At 46.3% G+C, this 16,791-nt stretch overlaps 6 non-coding genes across 6 annotated transcripts; 1 reads left to right on the plus strand and 5 right to left on the minus strand.

The window, feature by feature from the left end:
• Window positions 1–1,385: 1,385 nt before the first annotated feature.
• Window positions 1,386–1,458, minus strand: TRNAT-CGU (transfer RNA threonine (anticodon CGU)). Its single transcript has one exon. It is a non-coding gene; the product is annotated as a tRNA-Thr (tRNA).
• A 382-nt stretch (window positions 1,459–1,840) lies between these two features.
• Window positions 1,841–1,913, minus strand: TRNAT-CGU (transfer RNA threonine (anticodon CGU)). Its single transcript has one exon. It is a non-coding gene; the product is annotated as a tRNA-Thr (tRNA).
• An 812-nt stretch (window positions 1,914–2,725) lies between these two features.
• TRNAT-CGU (transfer RNA threonine (anticodon CGU)) lies at window positions 2,726–2,798 on the minus strand. Its single transcript has one exon. It is a non-coding gene; the product is annotated as a tRNA-Thr (tRNA).
• A 379-nt stretch (window positions 2,799–3,177) lies between these two features.
• Window positions 3,178–3,250, minus strand: TRNAT-CGU (transfer RNA threonine (anticodon CGU)). The gene has a single exon. It is a non-coding gene; the product is annotated as a tRNA-Thr (tRNA).
• A 382-nt stretch (window positions 3,251–3,632) lies between these two features.
• Window positions 3,633–3,705, minus strand: TRNAT-CGU (transfer RNA threonine (anticodon CGU)). The gene has a single exon. It is a non-coding gene; the product is annotated as a tRNA-Thr (tRNA).
• A 1,321-nt stretch (window positions 3,706–5,026) lies between these two features.
• TRNAT-CGU (transfer RNA threonine (anticodon CGU)) lies at window positions 5,027–5,099 on the plus strand. The gene has a single exon. It is a non-coding gene; the product is annotated as a tRNA-Thr (tRNA).
• Window positions 5,100–16,791: the final 11,692 nt, after the last annotated feature.

Here is a 16,791-nt window from a genome sequence, read left to right on the forward strand (position 1 = left end):
TCGATTATTTCGGAAAAACATAAACCGATTAACTAACTGACGAAGGTACAAATGACACAGACCAAGTCCTCCAGAGCGAACCCGTCTGAATAAGTTAGTTCTACTTGTTCGCTCCCAAGAAGAACCCCACAAGAAAACAGCAAATATTCGATGAAGCTTCTGTAGATTCACACGTGAACAATGCATTACCTGAAGGACATACCAGAGCTTACTGACTAAAAATACGTTACAAAATGTCGCTCTGGCGAAAATTGATAGCTGGAAACCATTGAGTTTTTCAGCTTTTTCTCGTAGCTCCACGGCCTGACGCCGCCAGTACGGTTCACTGTCACAATAATATTCTAATGGCACACCTAGGTATCGTACCGGAGTAGTAGTCCATGAAATACCAGCCACAAATTGTGGAGTCACAGGCCATTCGCCGTGCCAGTAACCCAGGCACTTGCTCCAGTTTACCAAACTACCACTTGCATTACAATAAAGGTTAACAATTTTTATGGTTTCAGCGATACTATCATAATCTTTACAAAACACACTGAGCTATCACAGCGGCCCTCCCTACATCCACTTTTTTGGGTTTATCTGTGAATTTAGAAGTAGTAGTGACAGTCAGCGCCATCTATAAGCCAAACAACGAGTGTGAAAACACTCTTATGCGCATTTTTTGCGTCACGTAGCACGTGAACTTATTATGAGCGGGCAGCTGATTAATTGTCCCTCTTATACAACCTAAACACACCAAGTCTGCCAGTACGAGACCCTCGTTCAATGAAATAAGGGAAAGAAGTGTATACCTAAGGGCACGTTTTTCCGTGTTTTAACACAATAATAATGAAAATAACAGACAGTAATGCCAAGGATTGTACAGGGGAAGTTATTAGAACCAATGGAATGTAAATAAGAAGAAAGAAAAGTGGATGAAAAAATTACCAACTGTGAGCAGGAATCGAACCTACGACCTTCGAATTACGCGTTCGATGCTCTAACCACTGACCTATCACAGCGGCCCTCCCTCCATCCACTTTTTTGGGTTTATCTGCGAATTTAGAAGTAGCAGTGACAGTCAGCGCCATCTATTAGCCAAACAACGAGTGTGAAAACACTCTTATGCGCATTTTTGGCGTCACGTAGCACGTGAACTTATTATGAGCGGGCAGCTGATTAATTGTCCCTCTTATACAACCTAAACACACCAAGTCTGCCAGTACGAGACCCTCGTTCAATGAAATAAGGGAAAGAAGTGTATACCTAAGGGCACGTTTTTCCGTGTTTTAACACAATAATAATGAAAATAACAGACAGTAATGCCAAGGATTGTACAGGGGAAGTTATTAAAACCAATGGAATGTAAATAAGAAGAAAGAAAAGTGGATGAAAAAATTACCAACTGTGAGCAGGAATCGAACCTACGTCCTTCGAATTACGCGTTCGATGCTCTAACCACTGAGCTATCACAGCGGCCCTCCCTCCATCCACTTTTTTGGGTTTATCTGCGAATTTAGAAGTAGCAGTGACAGTCAGCGCCATCTATAAGCCAAACAACAAGTGTGAAAACACTCTTATGCGCATTTTTGGCGTCACGTAGCACGTGAACTTATTATGAGCGGGCAGCTGATTAATTGTCCCTCTTATACAACCTAAACACACCAAGTCTGCCAGTACGAGACCCTCGTTCAATGAAATAAGGGAAAGAAGTGTATACCCAAGGGCTCGTTTTTCCGTGTTTTAACACAATAATATTGAGATATAACAGACAGTAATGCCAAGGAATGTACAGGGGAAGTTATTAGAACCAATGGAATGTAAATAAGAAGAAAGAAAAGTGGATGAAAAAATTACCAACTGTGAGCAGGAATCGAACCTACGACCTTCGAATTACGCGTTCGATGCTCTAACCACTGAGCTATCACAGCGGCCCTCCCTACATCCACTTTTTTAGGTTTATCTGCGAATTTAGAAGTAGCAGTGACAGTCAGCGCCATCTATAAGCCAAACAACGAGTGTGAAAACACTCTTATGCGCATTTTTGGCGTTACGTAGCACGTGAACTTATTATGAGCGGGCAGCTGATTAATTGTCCCCCTTATACAACCTAAACACACTAAGTCTGCCAGTACGAGACCCTCGTTCAATGAAATAAGGGAAAGAAGTGTATACCTAAGGGCTCGTTTTTCCGTGTTTTAACACAATAATAATGAGATATAACAGACAGTAATGCCAAGGAATGTACAGGGGAAGTTATTAGAACCAATGGAATGTAAATAAGAAGAAAGAAAAGTGGATGAAAAATTACCAACTGTGAGCAGGAATCGAACTTACAACCTTCGAATTACGCGTTCGATGCTCTACCACTGAGCTATCACAGCAGCCCTCCCTCCATCCACTTTTTTGGGTTTATCTGTGAATTTAGAAGTAGCAGTGACAGTCAGCGCCATCTATAAGCCAAACAACGAGTGTGAAAACACTCTTATGCGCATTTTTGGCGTTACGTAGCACGTGAACTTATTATGAGCGGGCAGCTGATAAACACACCAAGTCTGCCAGTACGAGACCCTCGTTCAATGAAATAAGGGAAAGAAGTGTATACCTAAGGGCTCGTTTTTCCGTGTTTTAACACAATAATAATGAGATATAACAGACAGTAATGCCAAGGAATGTACAGGGGAAGTTGTTAGAACCAATGGAATGTAAATAAGAAGAAAGAAAAGTGGATGAAAAAATTACCAACTGTGAGCAGGAATCGAACCTACGACCTTCGAATTACGCGTTCGATGCTCTAACCACTGAGCTATCACAGCGTACCTCCCTCCATCCACTTTTTTGGGTTTATCTGTGAATTTAGAAGTAGCAGTGACAGTCAGCGCCATCTATAAGCCAATCAACGAGTGTGAAAACACTCTTATGCGCATTTTTGGCGTCACGTAGCACGTGAACTTATGAGCGGGCAGCTGAATAATTGTCCCTCTTATACAACCTAAACACACCAAGTCTGCCAGTACGAGACCCTCGTTCAATGAAATAAGGGAAAGAAGTGTATACCTAAGGGCTCGTTTTTCCGTGTTTTAACACAATAATAATGAGATATAACAGACAGTAATGCCAAGGAATGTACAGGGGAAGTTATTAGAACCAATGGAATGTAAATAAGAAGAAAGAAAAGTGGATGAAAAAATTACCAACTGTGAGCAGGAATCGAACCTACGACCTTCGAATTACGCGTTCGATGCTCTAACCACTGAGCTATCACAGCGGCCCTCCCTCCATCCACTTTTTTGGGTTTATCTGTGAATATAGAAGTAGCAGTGACAGTAAGCGCCATCTATAAGCCAAACAACGAGTGTGAATACACTCTTATGCGCATTTACGGCGTCACGTAGCACGTGAACTTATTATGAGCGGGCAACTGATTAATTGTCCCTCTTATACAACCTAAATACACCAAGTCTGCCAGTACGAGACCCTCGTTCAATGAAATAAGGGAAAGAAGTGTATACCTAAGGGCTCGTTTTTCCGTGTTTTAACACAATAATAATGAGATATAACAGACAGTAATGCCAAGGAATGTACAGGGGAAGTTATTAGAACAAATGGAATGTAAATAAGAAGAAAGAAAAGTGGATGGAAAAATTACCAACTGTGAGCAGGAATCGAACCTACGACCTTCGAATTACGCGTTCGATGCTCTAACCACTGAGCTATCACAGCGGCCCTCCCTCTATACACTTTTTTGGGTTTATCTGTCAATTTAGAAGTAGCAGTGACAGTCAGCGCCATCTATAAGCCAAACAACGAGTGTGAAAACACTCTTATGCGCATTTTTGGCGTCACGTAGCACGTGAACTTATTATGAGCGGGCAGCTGAATTATTGTCCCTCTTATACAACCTAAACACACCAAGTCTGCCAGTACGAGACCCTCGTTCAATGAAATAAGGGAAAGAAGTGTATACCTAAGGGCTCGTTTTTCCGTGTTTTAACACAATAATAATGAGATATAACAGACAGTAATGCCAAGGAATGTACAGGGGAAGTTATTAGAACAAATGGAATGTAAATAAGAAGAAAGAAAAGTGGATGGAAAAATTACCAACTGTGAGCAGGAATCGAACCTACGACCTTCGAATTACGCGTTCGATGCTCTAACCACTGAGCTATCTCGAAGGTCGTAGGTTCGATTCCTGCTCACAGTTGGTAATTTTTTCATCCACTTTTCTTTCTTTTATTTACATTCCATTGGTTCTAATAACTTCCCCTGTACATTCCTTGGCATTACTGTCTGTTATATCTCATTATTATTGTGTTAAAACACGGAAAAACGAGCCCTTAGGTATACACTTCTTTTCCTTATTTCATTGAACGAGGGTCTCGTACTGGCAGACTTGGTGTGTTTAGGTTGTATAGGAGGGACAACAATTCAGCTGCCCGCTCATAATAAGTTCCCGTGCTACGTGACGCGAAAAATGCGCATAAGAGTGTTTTCACACTCGTTGTTTGACTTATAGATGGCGCTGACTGTCACTGATACTTCTATATTCACAGATAAACCCAAAAAAGTGGATGGAGGGAGGGCCGCTGTGATAGCTCAGTGGTTAGAGCATCGAACGCGTAATTCAAAAGTCGTAAGTTCGATTCCTGCTCACAATTGGTAATTTTTTCATCCTCTTTTCTTTCTTCTTATTTACAATCCATTGGTTCTAATAACTTCCCCTGTACATTCCTTGGCATTACTGTCTGTTATATCTCATTATTATTGTGTTAAAACACGGAAAAACGAGCCCTTAGGTATACACTTCTTTCCCTTATTTCATTGAACGAGGGTCTCGTACTGGCAGACTTGGTGTGTTTAGGTTGTATAAGAGGGACAATTAATCAGCTGCCCGCTCATAATAAGTTCACGTGCTACGTGACGCCAAAAATGCGCATAAGAGTGTTTTCACACTCGTTGTTTGGCTTATAGATGGCGCTGACTGTCACTGCTACTTCTAAATTCACAGATAAGCCCAAAAAAAGTGGATAGAGGGAGGGCCGCTGTGATAGCTCAGTGGTTAGAGCATCGAACGCGTAATTCGAAGGTCGTAGGTTCGATTCCTGCTCACAGTTGGTAATTTTTTTATCCACTTTTCTTTCTTCTTATTTACATTCCATTGGTTCTTATAACTTCCCCTGTACATTCCTTGGCATTACTGTCTGTTATATCTCATTATATATATATATATACATATATAAATATACATATATAAATATATATATATATATATATATATATATATATATATATATATATATATATATATATATATATATATATTGAAACGTGTATATAAGAAAAAGAACGACGATGGGAATGTTATGTAGGTTCCAGCTAGTGGGCAGAGGGTTTTTCGAGACAACAAAGCAGGCGTCTTGCTGTACAGCTGATCCTGAACACGCTTTTTTCGCTTCCGAAGTCTGCTTTATGAGAATGATGCTTGGGCTCATCGGTTATTGGGGGAATCAACATATTTGCACTGCGCAAGACTACGAGTATTCACGCCGTAACTACTCGTAGTCTTGCGCTGTGCAAATATGTTTACGCAAGCTGCTGTCATCCTTTGTTCGCGTTGCACTGCGACACTGATGAAGGTGCTGGGCTACAACGCTGCTCGATGCTTCACACCCCTAGTGGGAGCCGTTAATCTAGCCCAGACGTGCCTATTGCAAACCCTGTCCATCGATTCAGTCGTCGGCTACAAGGTCTTCATCCAGAGTTCAACCCCTCGCAGAAGCCCTAAACAAGACATCTAGAAATGGCTTATACAAGCTCTCAGCCTGTACTTCTCAAAATCGGTCCTCCCTCTACATCTCAGGTAACGTTTTTTTCGATCACTGGAGCCTGATTGCCTTAATGGCGGTGCACACGAAGACGTAGAAGACTGGTTATATCACTATAACCGCGTTGCGAAGATCAACCAGTGGTCTGCTCAGGTAAAGCTCTCCCGGGCCTACTTATATCTTGATGACAGCGCTCGTACTTGTTACGAGAACAGAGAAGGCGGCCTGTACACATGGATCGACTTTCACCAGCAGATGGTTGAAACCTTTGCCAATGTCAACAGACGTGACCACAACCAACAACTACTAGAGCTAAGGGTCCTAAAACCAAATGAAACAGTCGTCATGTTCGCTGAAGACATGACAGGTTTATTTCGGAGGACTGACCCGCAGATGACCGAAGAAAAGAAGTTGCGCTACCTCATTCGCGGCGTGAAAGAGCAGCTGTTCGCCGGACTTCTGCGCAACCCGCCAAGCACTGTAGGAAACTCCATCCATGAAGCGTCGGCTATCGAGCGGGCACTTCACCAACGCTGCCGACAATATGACCGCTTGTGCATATATATATATATATATATATATATATATATATATATATATATATATATATATATATATATATATATATATATATATATATATATATATATATATATATATACAGGCGTCCTCCATGCGTTTGGATCTCGGTTACGTGGAGCAGGACACCGGTAGGGCTGACGTGTGTTCAATTAGGCGGAAGGACATTGGGTCTTGCACACAACAAATTGTCTTAAGGCCCGCGTTTGCCAATTTTTGGCGCACAACGCTCTGTATGATAGATATGGTGAGCTGAGGGTCGTTCGGCGTCCGGACCCTCAAGGGTGCTGGTGCCATCGTTTCGACTTCGCATCGAACGACCCTCGTAATGTCAGCATAGGGGAGATTGGGCTGGGTCTGCAAACGAAGGTCCTCACAAGTTTATGTTGCTGTGGTGTTAGGAAGACTGGTGAAGTGGTGGACAATGCGATGGGTTTTAGCCTCTTGGAAGTGTCGGAACTCCTTAATGACGTCTTGAACTGTCGAAGAGCCTTTACATACAAGTAGTGTAAAAGCATCATCAGCGATGCCCTTGAGCACGTGTGCAACCTTGTCGGCTTCGGTCATCTGCTTTAAGGCAGAGGGTCAAGTCATCTTGAATATAGGCCAGGTAAAACTCCGTGGATGTCTGGACATGGTAACCAAGCTCTTTCTTAGCAGCCTGCCTGCACGCGGCAGAGTGGCTGAACAACTCGCGCAACTTCGTCTTACAGACGTCCCAGCTGGTGAGCTTTTCCGCCTATTTATTGAACCACGCCTTTGGCGTACCTTTCAAGTAAAACATAAGGTTTGCCAGCGTCATGGTTACGTCCCATCTGTGGTTCTCACTCACGAGCTCGTAGAGCTGAAGCCACTCATCGACGTCTTCACCGTCAGTGCCCGGAAAGTTGTCAGGATCGCGGGGTGGAGTGGTCACAATGACCACATGTCAGGTGGGCAACGTTGATGCGCGAGGGATTGCTGTTGGTGCAGCATCCCTTTCGGTAGCAATGTTAGAAGCGGCAACTTGGCGTCCGCTGCGAAGCTCCATCGTGCTTTGCTGCGCAGCACCTCTACGAAAATGTTACGGGAGGGCACACAGAGAAACGAGGTCACAGCTAATATATATTTGCACGACGCCAAGCCTAAGCCGAACTGGCAAGTGAGAGCTTGCCCCACATACCATAATCATGTCGGCTTTCACGCTGTCTGTCTTGCTTCTTCAGAGTGATGTAGTCTTGCAACAATATATATATATATATATATATATATATATATATATATATATATATATATATATATATATATATATATATATATATATATATATATATAGATATATTACGGTTTTGACAAAATTAGGGCCACTATTATTCAGTCCGGTTTCAAGACAAATCACGATAGGGAAGTGAGGGAACGGGAATCCTTCTTGATCCACAAATTTAACACCATTCGTTCAGGTATCAATGAAAACGTTGGAAAGCTCACCTGCCTCGCACTATAAAAACACGACTTCTTAGATTAGTAAAATATTTTAGTGTATATTAAAATGTATATTAGTCAACCGTGGTTTCTTTACTTCAGAGCTTTTTTACATGTCCTGCCAACCATTCTGTGCCCCGCGTGTTGATGCGCAAGGAAACTTGAAACTTGTATATTCATGGACCCGTCGCATGTCAGTCATGTCAACAAAAGGTTCTGACAGATTACCATTTTTTCACTTTGATTGTCCTTGCTGCAGTACCGAGAGTTCATCACGTGAGCCTATAAAAGCGGCTGCATTGTATCATACCTACTTACTCTGACGAAGGCCGTGCCACGGCCCAAACGTTAGTAAAAACAATTTCCTTTTCAATTGTGCTATCTGCAAGTTCATTCAATATAGAAAATACCCGGATCTGTTGTGCCTTTCCTTCAATTTCTTCTTCAACCATGGGTCCTGGGACAGCACTGAAGAAAAGGATGATTTGGAAATACCCTGTGCACATTCCTACCACAGCAGTTGTGGGAGATTCACAAACAAAGTATATACATCAATACTTCGACCCCCTCTGCAATGGCGCACCAGCCTTCATTTCGCAGTGTGGTGCTACAATCGGTGATGTACTGTACGTGGGATCTGCCAATTTTTGAAACCACGTGTTAACGCTGTAAAGCCGTTTTGTGCTGGGTACCCACCGCCTCCCGGTTTCTTGGCACTCCAGCTTCCAGTATCCAGTGCGATACTGGGCTTGTAACCCGGCATGGCACTGGACGCTGATGCCCAGTAGCACTAGGTTTTGCACTAAGATATATATATATATATATATATATATATATATATATATATATATATATATATATTGTTAAGAGGTTTATTGGCGGACACTCCGCGATGATTCACGACAGCGACAGTCAATGCGGGGACCGACACTCTGCACGAGCTGCTCTTCCTCTTATGAAAAAGGCGGCCCACTAGAAGGTGCTGGAGAGGACGACCCACTGTTCAAAGTCTTTACCACAACTAGCCCGGGTACGAACAGGTACCCGCCTGGCGACCTAACAGCTGGTTACAATGAGCAGGTATTGGTAGGCCTTGAGGCGCTCCACGTTAACAATGTCGCGTCCTCGACGGCGCATGTCCGAAGATGGTTGATGGGTTCAATCAAGTAGTTGTCAGGGGAAGTGCATTTCACGACACGGTAGCGGCACTCGTATTTGGGCAATTGTTTTGAAGATAGGCCAGTTACAGTAGTAGGGATCGAGAGCCAGACGAGTGCTCCAGGGAGGAACGTGGGCGCAGTAGTGCTGGCGTCAGCGCGAATGCTTTTTTTGCCGCTCTTGATCATGCCCAGTAAAGGTCTTCGCAAGCTCTCGACACTCTCCAGCAAGCTTGTCTGTAGCAGAAATAGGTGGCCACTCAGACTTGGAGAGAATGTCGTACTTGGAGAGAATGTCGTACACGTACTTGGAGAGCATGTCGCCGAGCGTTCGGTTGAAGCGTTCGGTGAGGCCATTCGTCTGCGGGTGGTAAGCAGCAGTTTTGCGGTGAACAACGTTGTGATCTTTGAGAATGGCTTCAACGACTTCAAACAGGAAGACACAGCCTCGGTCACTGAGCAGTTCCTGTGGTGGACCGCGTCGCATAATGAATCGTTGGAGCAGAAAGGAGGCCACATCGCTCGCTGTAGCCGCGGGAAGAGCGGCCGTTTCGGCGTATCGCGTGAGGTGGTCCACAGCGAAAATGGCCCAGCGGTTACCAGCCGACGTCAGCTGAAATGGCCCATACAAATCGATGCCAACGCGCCCAAAGGGCCTAGCAGGGCAAGGTAGAGGTTGCAGACCTACCGGCGACAGGTGCGTTGAAGCTTTGTGGCGCTGACACTCTATGCAGGAGCGAACGAATTTCTGCACGTAGCGGTACATGCCGCGCCAAAAGTACCGTTGGCAAATACGGTGGTAAGTCTTCGATACCCCGGAGTGCGCACAGTGCGGATCAGAATGAAAGAACTCGCATATGTCAGAGTGCAGACCGCGAGGTATGGCTAGTAGCCACTGGGGGCCGTCACCGTGGTAATTGTGCCTGTGTAGTGGTCGTCGCGAAGGGCGAAATGGTGGGCTTGACGACGCAACGCGCGATTGGATGGAGTGAATGAATCAGTGAGCAAGTCTTTCAGTGAGGCAATCCATTGATCCTTGCGCTGTTCAGTAGCAATGGTATGAATGCTAATCGAAGAAATGGCGAGGTGAGACGCTGAGTTGTCGGCATTGTCGTCAGGCAAGGGAGAGCGCGACAGGGCGTTGGTGTCAGCATGTTGCCTTCCATTGGGGTACAGCACGCGGATGTCTTAGTCTTACAGGCGAAGTGCCCACCGGTCGAGACGGCCTGAGAGATCTTTCAATGACGACAACCAGCATAGTGCGTGGTGGTCGGTGACGACATCAAATGGGCGACCATACATTAAGGTGGGTACTTTGCAAGGGCCCAGACGATTGCCAAACATTCTTTCTCAGTGACTGTGTAATTAGTCTCGGCTTTAGTAAGCGTACGGCTTACATACGCCACGACATATTTCGAGAATTCTGGTTTGCGCTGCGCAAGGACATCGCCGAGGCCGACAACACTGGCATCCGTGTGTACCTCTGTAGGGGCCGTAGGGCCGTAGTGGTGGAGTATGGGAGGCGACGTCAACAAACGACGAAGTGTTGTGAAAGAGTCGTCACACTGTGAATGGAGGGGCCCGTTACTTCCGAGAAGCTTTGTCAGCGGCGATATAATAGTCGCGAAGTTTCGAATGAAGCGCCGAAAGTAGGAACACAGTCTTATGAAACTGCGCACTTCCTTGACGGATTTCGGCTTGGGGAACTCGGTCACGGCCCAAAGCTTGGCTGGATCAGGGAGCATTCCGTCCTTGGACACGACGTAGCCAAGTATTGTCAGCTGCCGGGCTGCAAATGGGCACTTGTTTAGGTTCAGTTTCAGACTGGCGTCACTCAGACGCGTTAAAACATGCCGAAGGCGTTGAAGATGCGTCGAGAAGTCAGGAGCGAAAAAGACGACGTCATCGAGGTAGTACAGGCACGTGTGACATTTCAGGTCACGCAGAAAAGTATCCATCATGCGCTGAAAGGTGGTGGGCGCATTGCACAGCCCAAACGGCATGACGTTGAATTCGTACAAGCCGTCGCAGGAGACAAAAGTGGTCTTCGGTTCAGCGTCCTCAGCCATAGGTACTTGCCAGTACCCTGAGCGCAAATCGAGAGATGAAAAGAATTCTGCTCCTTGCAGGCTGTCAATCGCGTCATCTACCCGCGGTAGTGGGTACACGTCCTTACGAGTGATGTTGTTCGGGTGTCGGTAGTCCACACAGAACCTCACAGAACCCTCCTTCTTCGTGATGAGAAAGACAGGAGATGCCAAGGGGCTGCTAGAGGGGCGAATAACATCGCGGCGAAGCATGTCGTCGACTTGCTCGTTGATTACGCGGCCTTCTGTGGGAGATACGCGATATGGACGTTGCCGCAGTGGTGGCTGTGCGCCTGTGTCGATGCGATGCGTAACGGTAAATGTGCGGCCGAGAGAAGGTTGAGCGACATCGAAAGAAGGGCGGAATTTCTCCAACAGGCCCAAAAGTTGGGAACGCTGGCCTGGCGTAAGGTCGTCGGGAATGGAGGGACCGAATACATCATCGAATGATGAAGCAGATGTCGAAACAGCACTAAACGTACAGGAAGTTGAGCAATGCATGTCATCGGGTTGATCCATAACTTGCGCGTCTTCAATAGGTTCCATGCTGCCGAGACATTCCCTTCGTACCAACGTAACGCTGTACGGAGATGAGTTCACAACAAAAGTAGTGGTGCTACCGTGAGTGAGTTGCACTGTCGCGAAAGGAACCAGGAAGATTTTTTTTATGAAAACACGATGGGATGGCCAGAGGAGTGCAGCGGTGTCAAAAAGGCTAGCGCAGTATAGCGACACCACCACGGACGAGTTTGCAGGCACTTGAGAGTCGTCTCTGACGAGTAACTCGCTTGCAGCAGATGGACTGTCGGCTGGCGTCAAAGAGAATTGCGTGAGTTCTATTTCTGCTGGTGCGCAATGAATGACGGCGTCGTGGAGGGAGAGAAAATCCCATCCTAGGATGACGTCGTGAGAGCATGAAGAAATTATGATGAATTCGACCGCATACATCACGTCCTGAATTATAAGGCGGGCTGTACACATCGCTGTAGGGTGAATGCTTTGGGTGCTGGTTGTACGTAGGGAGAGCCCGCAAAGCGGCGTGGTCACTTTGCGCAGTAATCGGCTAAGTTTTGCGTCCATCACGGATACGGCGGCTCCAGTATCTACTAAGGCAGATGCACGAACGCCATCCACAAGCACGTCTATCATGTTCGACGGGCTTTCCTGAGGGCTTCCGCAGTTCGACAGCATCGCAGCCCTTGCCTGTGGACTGCGACGACTAGTTTGCCTGGTCGCCCTCAAGTGGACGTGGCCGCATCGGCGACAGTGAGCGACGTCGTGGAAATAGTGAACGGCGGGTAGACGGAACGGGGCGGGACGACGGTGACATAGGCGGCGGTTGGTCATAACAGCGGCTTGACTGGCTAAGAAAGATCGAGGCGACCTGTGGTTGCTGCACACAATTGCAATAGTGTGCTACATGGCCGACGCAAGCACAAGCAAAACAGATGGGGTGATTTTCAACAGTGCGCCATCAGTTTGTGGGTCCCATCCATGTCACAGAACGCGATTGGCGAGCCGGCTGCTTATATGAGTGCATGGTAGGCGGAACTAGGGGGGCATGGGTGACGCCGGCGTATGTAGGCGAGACAGTTTCTCCAAAGGCCTTGGGCTTTGCGACGGTTTCGGTGTAATTTAGGGGAACAGCGACAGAAATCAGTTAGGGCGGCCTCGCGACAACTTGGGCTTAGATGTGTGGCGCAGATGCAGGAGGCGGCTGGTGGTATTCAGGGACGACCTCCACGATTTCCTGCTGAATGGCTCGGCGGAGCGGAGGTAGAAATGTACTTGATGGCTGTTGAGCATGTTGTGGGGAAGCAAATGCCACTAAAGAGACCTGGCGGGCAACTTCCTCATGCACGAACGACTTGATTTCGGCGAGCAAGGTTGCGTGGTCAGGAAATGCTGACAAGGCCGAAAGATCAGCATCACGTGGTGGCGGTCGACGGGTCATCAAGCGCTGCCACCGCAGCTCGTCGTAACTTTGGCATAACGTAATGACTTCTGCCAGAGTGCGGGGGTTCTTTGCCAGGAGCATGATGAAGGCATCGTCAATGATGCCTTTTAGAACATGCGTGATTTTGTCAGCCTCTGACATGTTCAGGTCGACTTTCTTGCACAAGTCAAGGATGACCTTGATATAACTTGTGAAGGACTCGCCGGTCTGCTGGGCTCGTTCACGTAAACGCTGTTCAGCTTGCAGCTTACGAACAGCCGGACGGCCGAACACGTTGACGACAGCGGTTTTAAAAGAGGACCAAGTCGGGTAATCAGATGCGTGGTTGTTGTACCACATGCCAGCCACACCCGCGAGGTAGAAAAACAGGTTGCCGAGTTTACCAGCCTCATCCCAATGGTTGGGGACGCTCACGCGTTCGTACATGGCCAGCCAGTCCTCGACGTCGGTGCCATCCGCGCCGGTGAAGACAGGAGGGTCGCGGATGCGGGGGACACCGGGACATGGCATCGGCGTAGGAGGAAGTGTTTGCTGGGCAGCGTCTTGGTGCATGGTTGAAGGCACGGTACAGGATCGAAGCTCCAAGGGCATCGAATTCGGACCCGAAGGTGTTGGAAGGGCACAGCACTCTCAGCACTCTCCACCAAATTGTTAAGAGGTTTATTGGCGGACACTTCGCGATGATTCACGACAGCGACAGTCAATGCGGGGACCGACTCTCTGCACGAGCTGCTCTTCTTCTTATGAAAAAGGCGACCCACTAGAAGGTGCTGGAGAGGAAGACCCACTGTTCAAAGGCTCTACCACATATATATCTATATATATATATATATATATATATATATATATATACAAAAGAAGTGTGTAGTTAAGGGCTCGTTGCGCCATGTTTTGACACAATGTTAATGAGTTCTAAAAGAAAATAATGGCAAGAAATGTATAGAAAAAGTTAGTGTACCCGTCTCCCGGTTTCCTGGCACTCCAGCGTCCCAGTATTCAGCGCGATACTGGGCTCGTAACCCGGCATGGCACTGGACGTTGATGCCCATGAGCGCTTGGTTTTGCAATATTATATATAAATGTGTGACGCTATGATGAATGGGTGACGTAGCCTGGCTCATATCCCATGTTTATTCCATCTCACTTCTTCCTTCTCTGCTTCTACAAATCATCACTTCATACGTCACACGATTGCCCCTCCCCCCGAAAGATTGGGCACGTTACAATCAACAAAACAACAAAAAGCATAAAGTGAAGAATGTCAAAATGCACGGTATTTTGATTTCATAAGGCAGTTTCTTATCTCACACAAAAGCTTCACATTCAGTGCAGAGGGCAGCTGTCCGGTCAAATCTAGGGTAGCTCTGGTGGACGAGGCTGGGTGTTGCGCCCAAAATAGCATAACCCCGCCCTGCACATCTGCTCTGATGATGACCTGACTTGAGGTCTTGTGAAGCACGAACAAGGCTTGAAATCTGTGTAGCACTGATTTGACGGATGTCTTTGGCATCGGATCCAGCGCTGTTTTGGCAACAGATGCTTTGCTTCTAGTCGGCGTGCATGAGAACCAAGGCTGATGGGACGATTTCTTTTTTTCTCTGTTGTATACGTGGTAGCTTCATGTCTCTTTCGTAACTTTCTGTGGCGTTCTCTCCGTTTGTTGGATCGGAGACACGGCCTTGAGAACTGGTGCAGAAAATTTTGTCGACGTTGCTTACTGTGAAGATGGCTTAAGCATCGACTTTGTATTTGCTTCTTTAATTGATGTTGTCTCTGATGACCTTGCAGCCACAAGTGTACTCGTGAGGAGGTTGCACTTGATCGTTGTTCTTGTTTGAGCAGCCGTTGCAGTTCCTGGAGTTGGAGTTGGTTTTGTTGAAGTTGCTCGTTTTGTTGTGAAAGTTCGTCAGATGGGCATCTTTCAGGAACATGAGTCTGCTTTTCTTTAAATGGTGATGTGATCAGTAGATAGCCGGTAGTCGACACTGCACTGCTAGGCTTGTCTTCTAATGAAAGCAGCGTGACAGGCTGATGAGAAAGCTCCCAAGATGGTTGTGAGTCATCCTTGATTGTAAATGCTTCTGTCAGTTGACAATGCGTCGGCGTTGGTGGATTCGAAATGCTTGCAGTGCTTTGACTCGCATGTGTGTTATCACTTGACCATGAGAGCACAACAGACATGGCTTCAGATGGTTCTGATGGCGTATGTTTTTCTTTTTGCAGCATGATTAGGCTGAGGATGTCTGTCGAACGACCCTGGTCGGGAACGTTAGGGTGGGAGCTGCTATTGCGAGGATTCACCAGCTCGTCACACGCAAATTCGGTCACACGCTCGAAACCGTTTGGGCCTTGTGTCTGGCACGAAGCATCAAGGCATTCGGGTGGTTCGGTAAAATCTGAAGTGTTGTGGTGCAGTGAACACGTTGAAAATGCCGATTTCATTGCTCTTGGGAAGGCGGCTTTAGGTTCAGTTTTTTGGCGAAATTGTCTAGATTCCTTTCGGTATACGGACGCTTTACCTTGTCTGTCGCGACGTGCAAGTTACCTGTCGGTGTTCGAATGCTTGACGTTTTTTCGGAAGAGTCATATGATGGTACAATGGTGGTATATTTTCTTTCAGGTCTCGTTTGGAAAATAGGCTTACTGCGGGAAGACTTCGCGTAACTGTGATGGGTCAGTTAAAAAGCCTTCCGCTGATGAGGTATGAACAGGTCTTCATCGTATTCTTTGAAACGAATGATCATTTCTCCTTTGATCTTTTTACAAGATTCATCGTGCTCAAAGATATGGGTGAGGTAAAATTGGAATACCTCACCTGAGATGTAGTCAGTGAAGTTGATGATCATCTCCCGTTCTGACCAGGGTGCAGCGGCACCGTAGAGCTCAAAAAGGTTGAACCAGTCCTGTATGGATCCGCGTCCGCTGATCCGGTGTACTTGGGGATGTCAAGGTCGTCTGATGGTGCTGTCATGATGCTGGTCTTGGTGTAGCGTTGGGATGTACTTTTGTGGTCCACGTTCGGTCACTGCGTCTTGCTGAGACGTTCGAAGATGGTGGCCAGTTGATGAAGTGGCCGCCAGGTCTTCATCCTGCCGACTTGTGTGACGCTATGATGAATGGTTGACGTGGCCTGGCTCATACCCCATGTTTATTCCATCTCACTTCTTCCTTCTCTGCTTCTACAAACCATCACTTCATACGTCACACATATATATATATATATATATATATATATATATATATATATGCACAAAATAGGTGTATAAAGAGCTGGTTTTTTCATGTTTTGACACAATGATAATGAGTTCTAACAGACAATAATGCCAAGGAATGTATAGGGAAAGTTAATGTATTCAATTGTAATGTAATTTTTTTCTTTGTCATATTTACATTACACTTGTGTCTAATAACTTCTGCTATACACTCCTTGGCATTATTCTCTGTTCGAGCTTATTAACATTGTGTAAAGACACGGAAAAACGAGCCCGTACGTATACACCTATTTCCCTTATTCATCAACGATGGTCTCATACTGGCGGACTTGATGCCGTTAGTTTGTATACGAGAGACTATTGGTCAGCTTCCAGCTCTCCATAGCAAGCATTGGTGTTTACCTGAATATATCAGGGAATCACAAACACTACTCATGGGCTACGTGACGCCAAACACGCTCATAAATAGTGTACCACACTATCCGCCATGGCTAATTGTGGCGCTGACTGACACTGTCACTTTTATAC

Source organism: Rhipicephalus microplus, chromosome 7, assembly GCF_043290135.1.
Source record: "Rhipicephalus microplus isolate Deutch F79 chromosome 7, USDA_Rmic, whole genome shotgun sequence".
Lineage (NCBI taxonomy): Eukaryota > Metazoa > Arthropoda > Arachnida > Ixodida > Ixodidae > Rhipicephalus > Rhipicephalus microplus.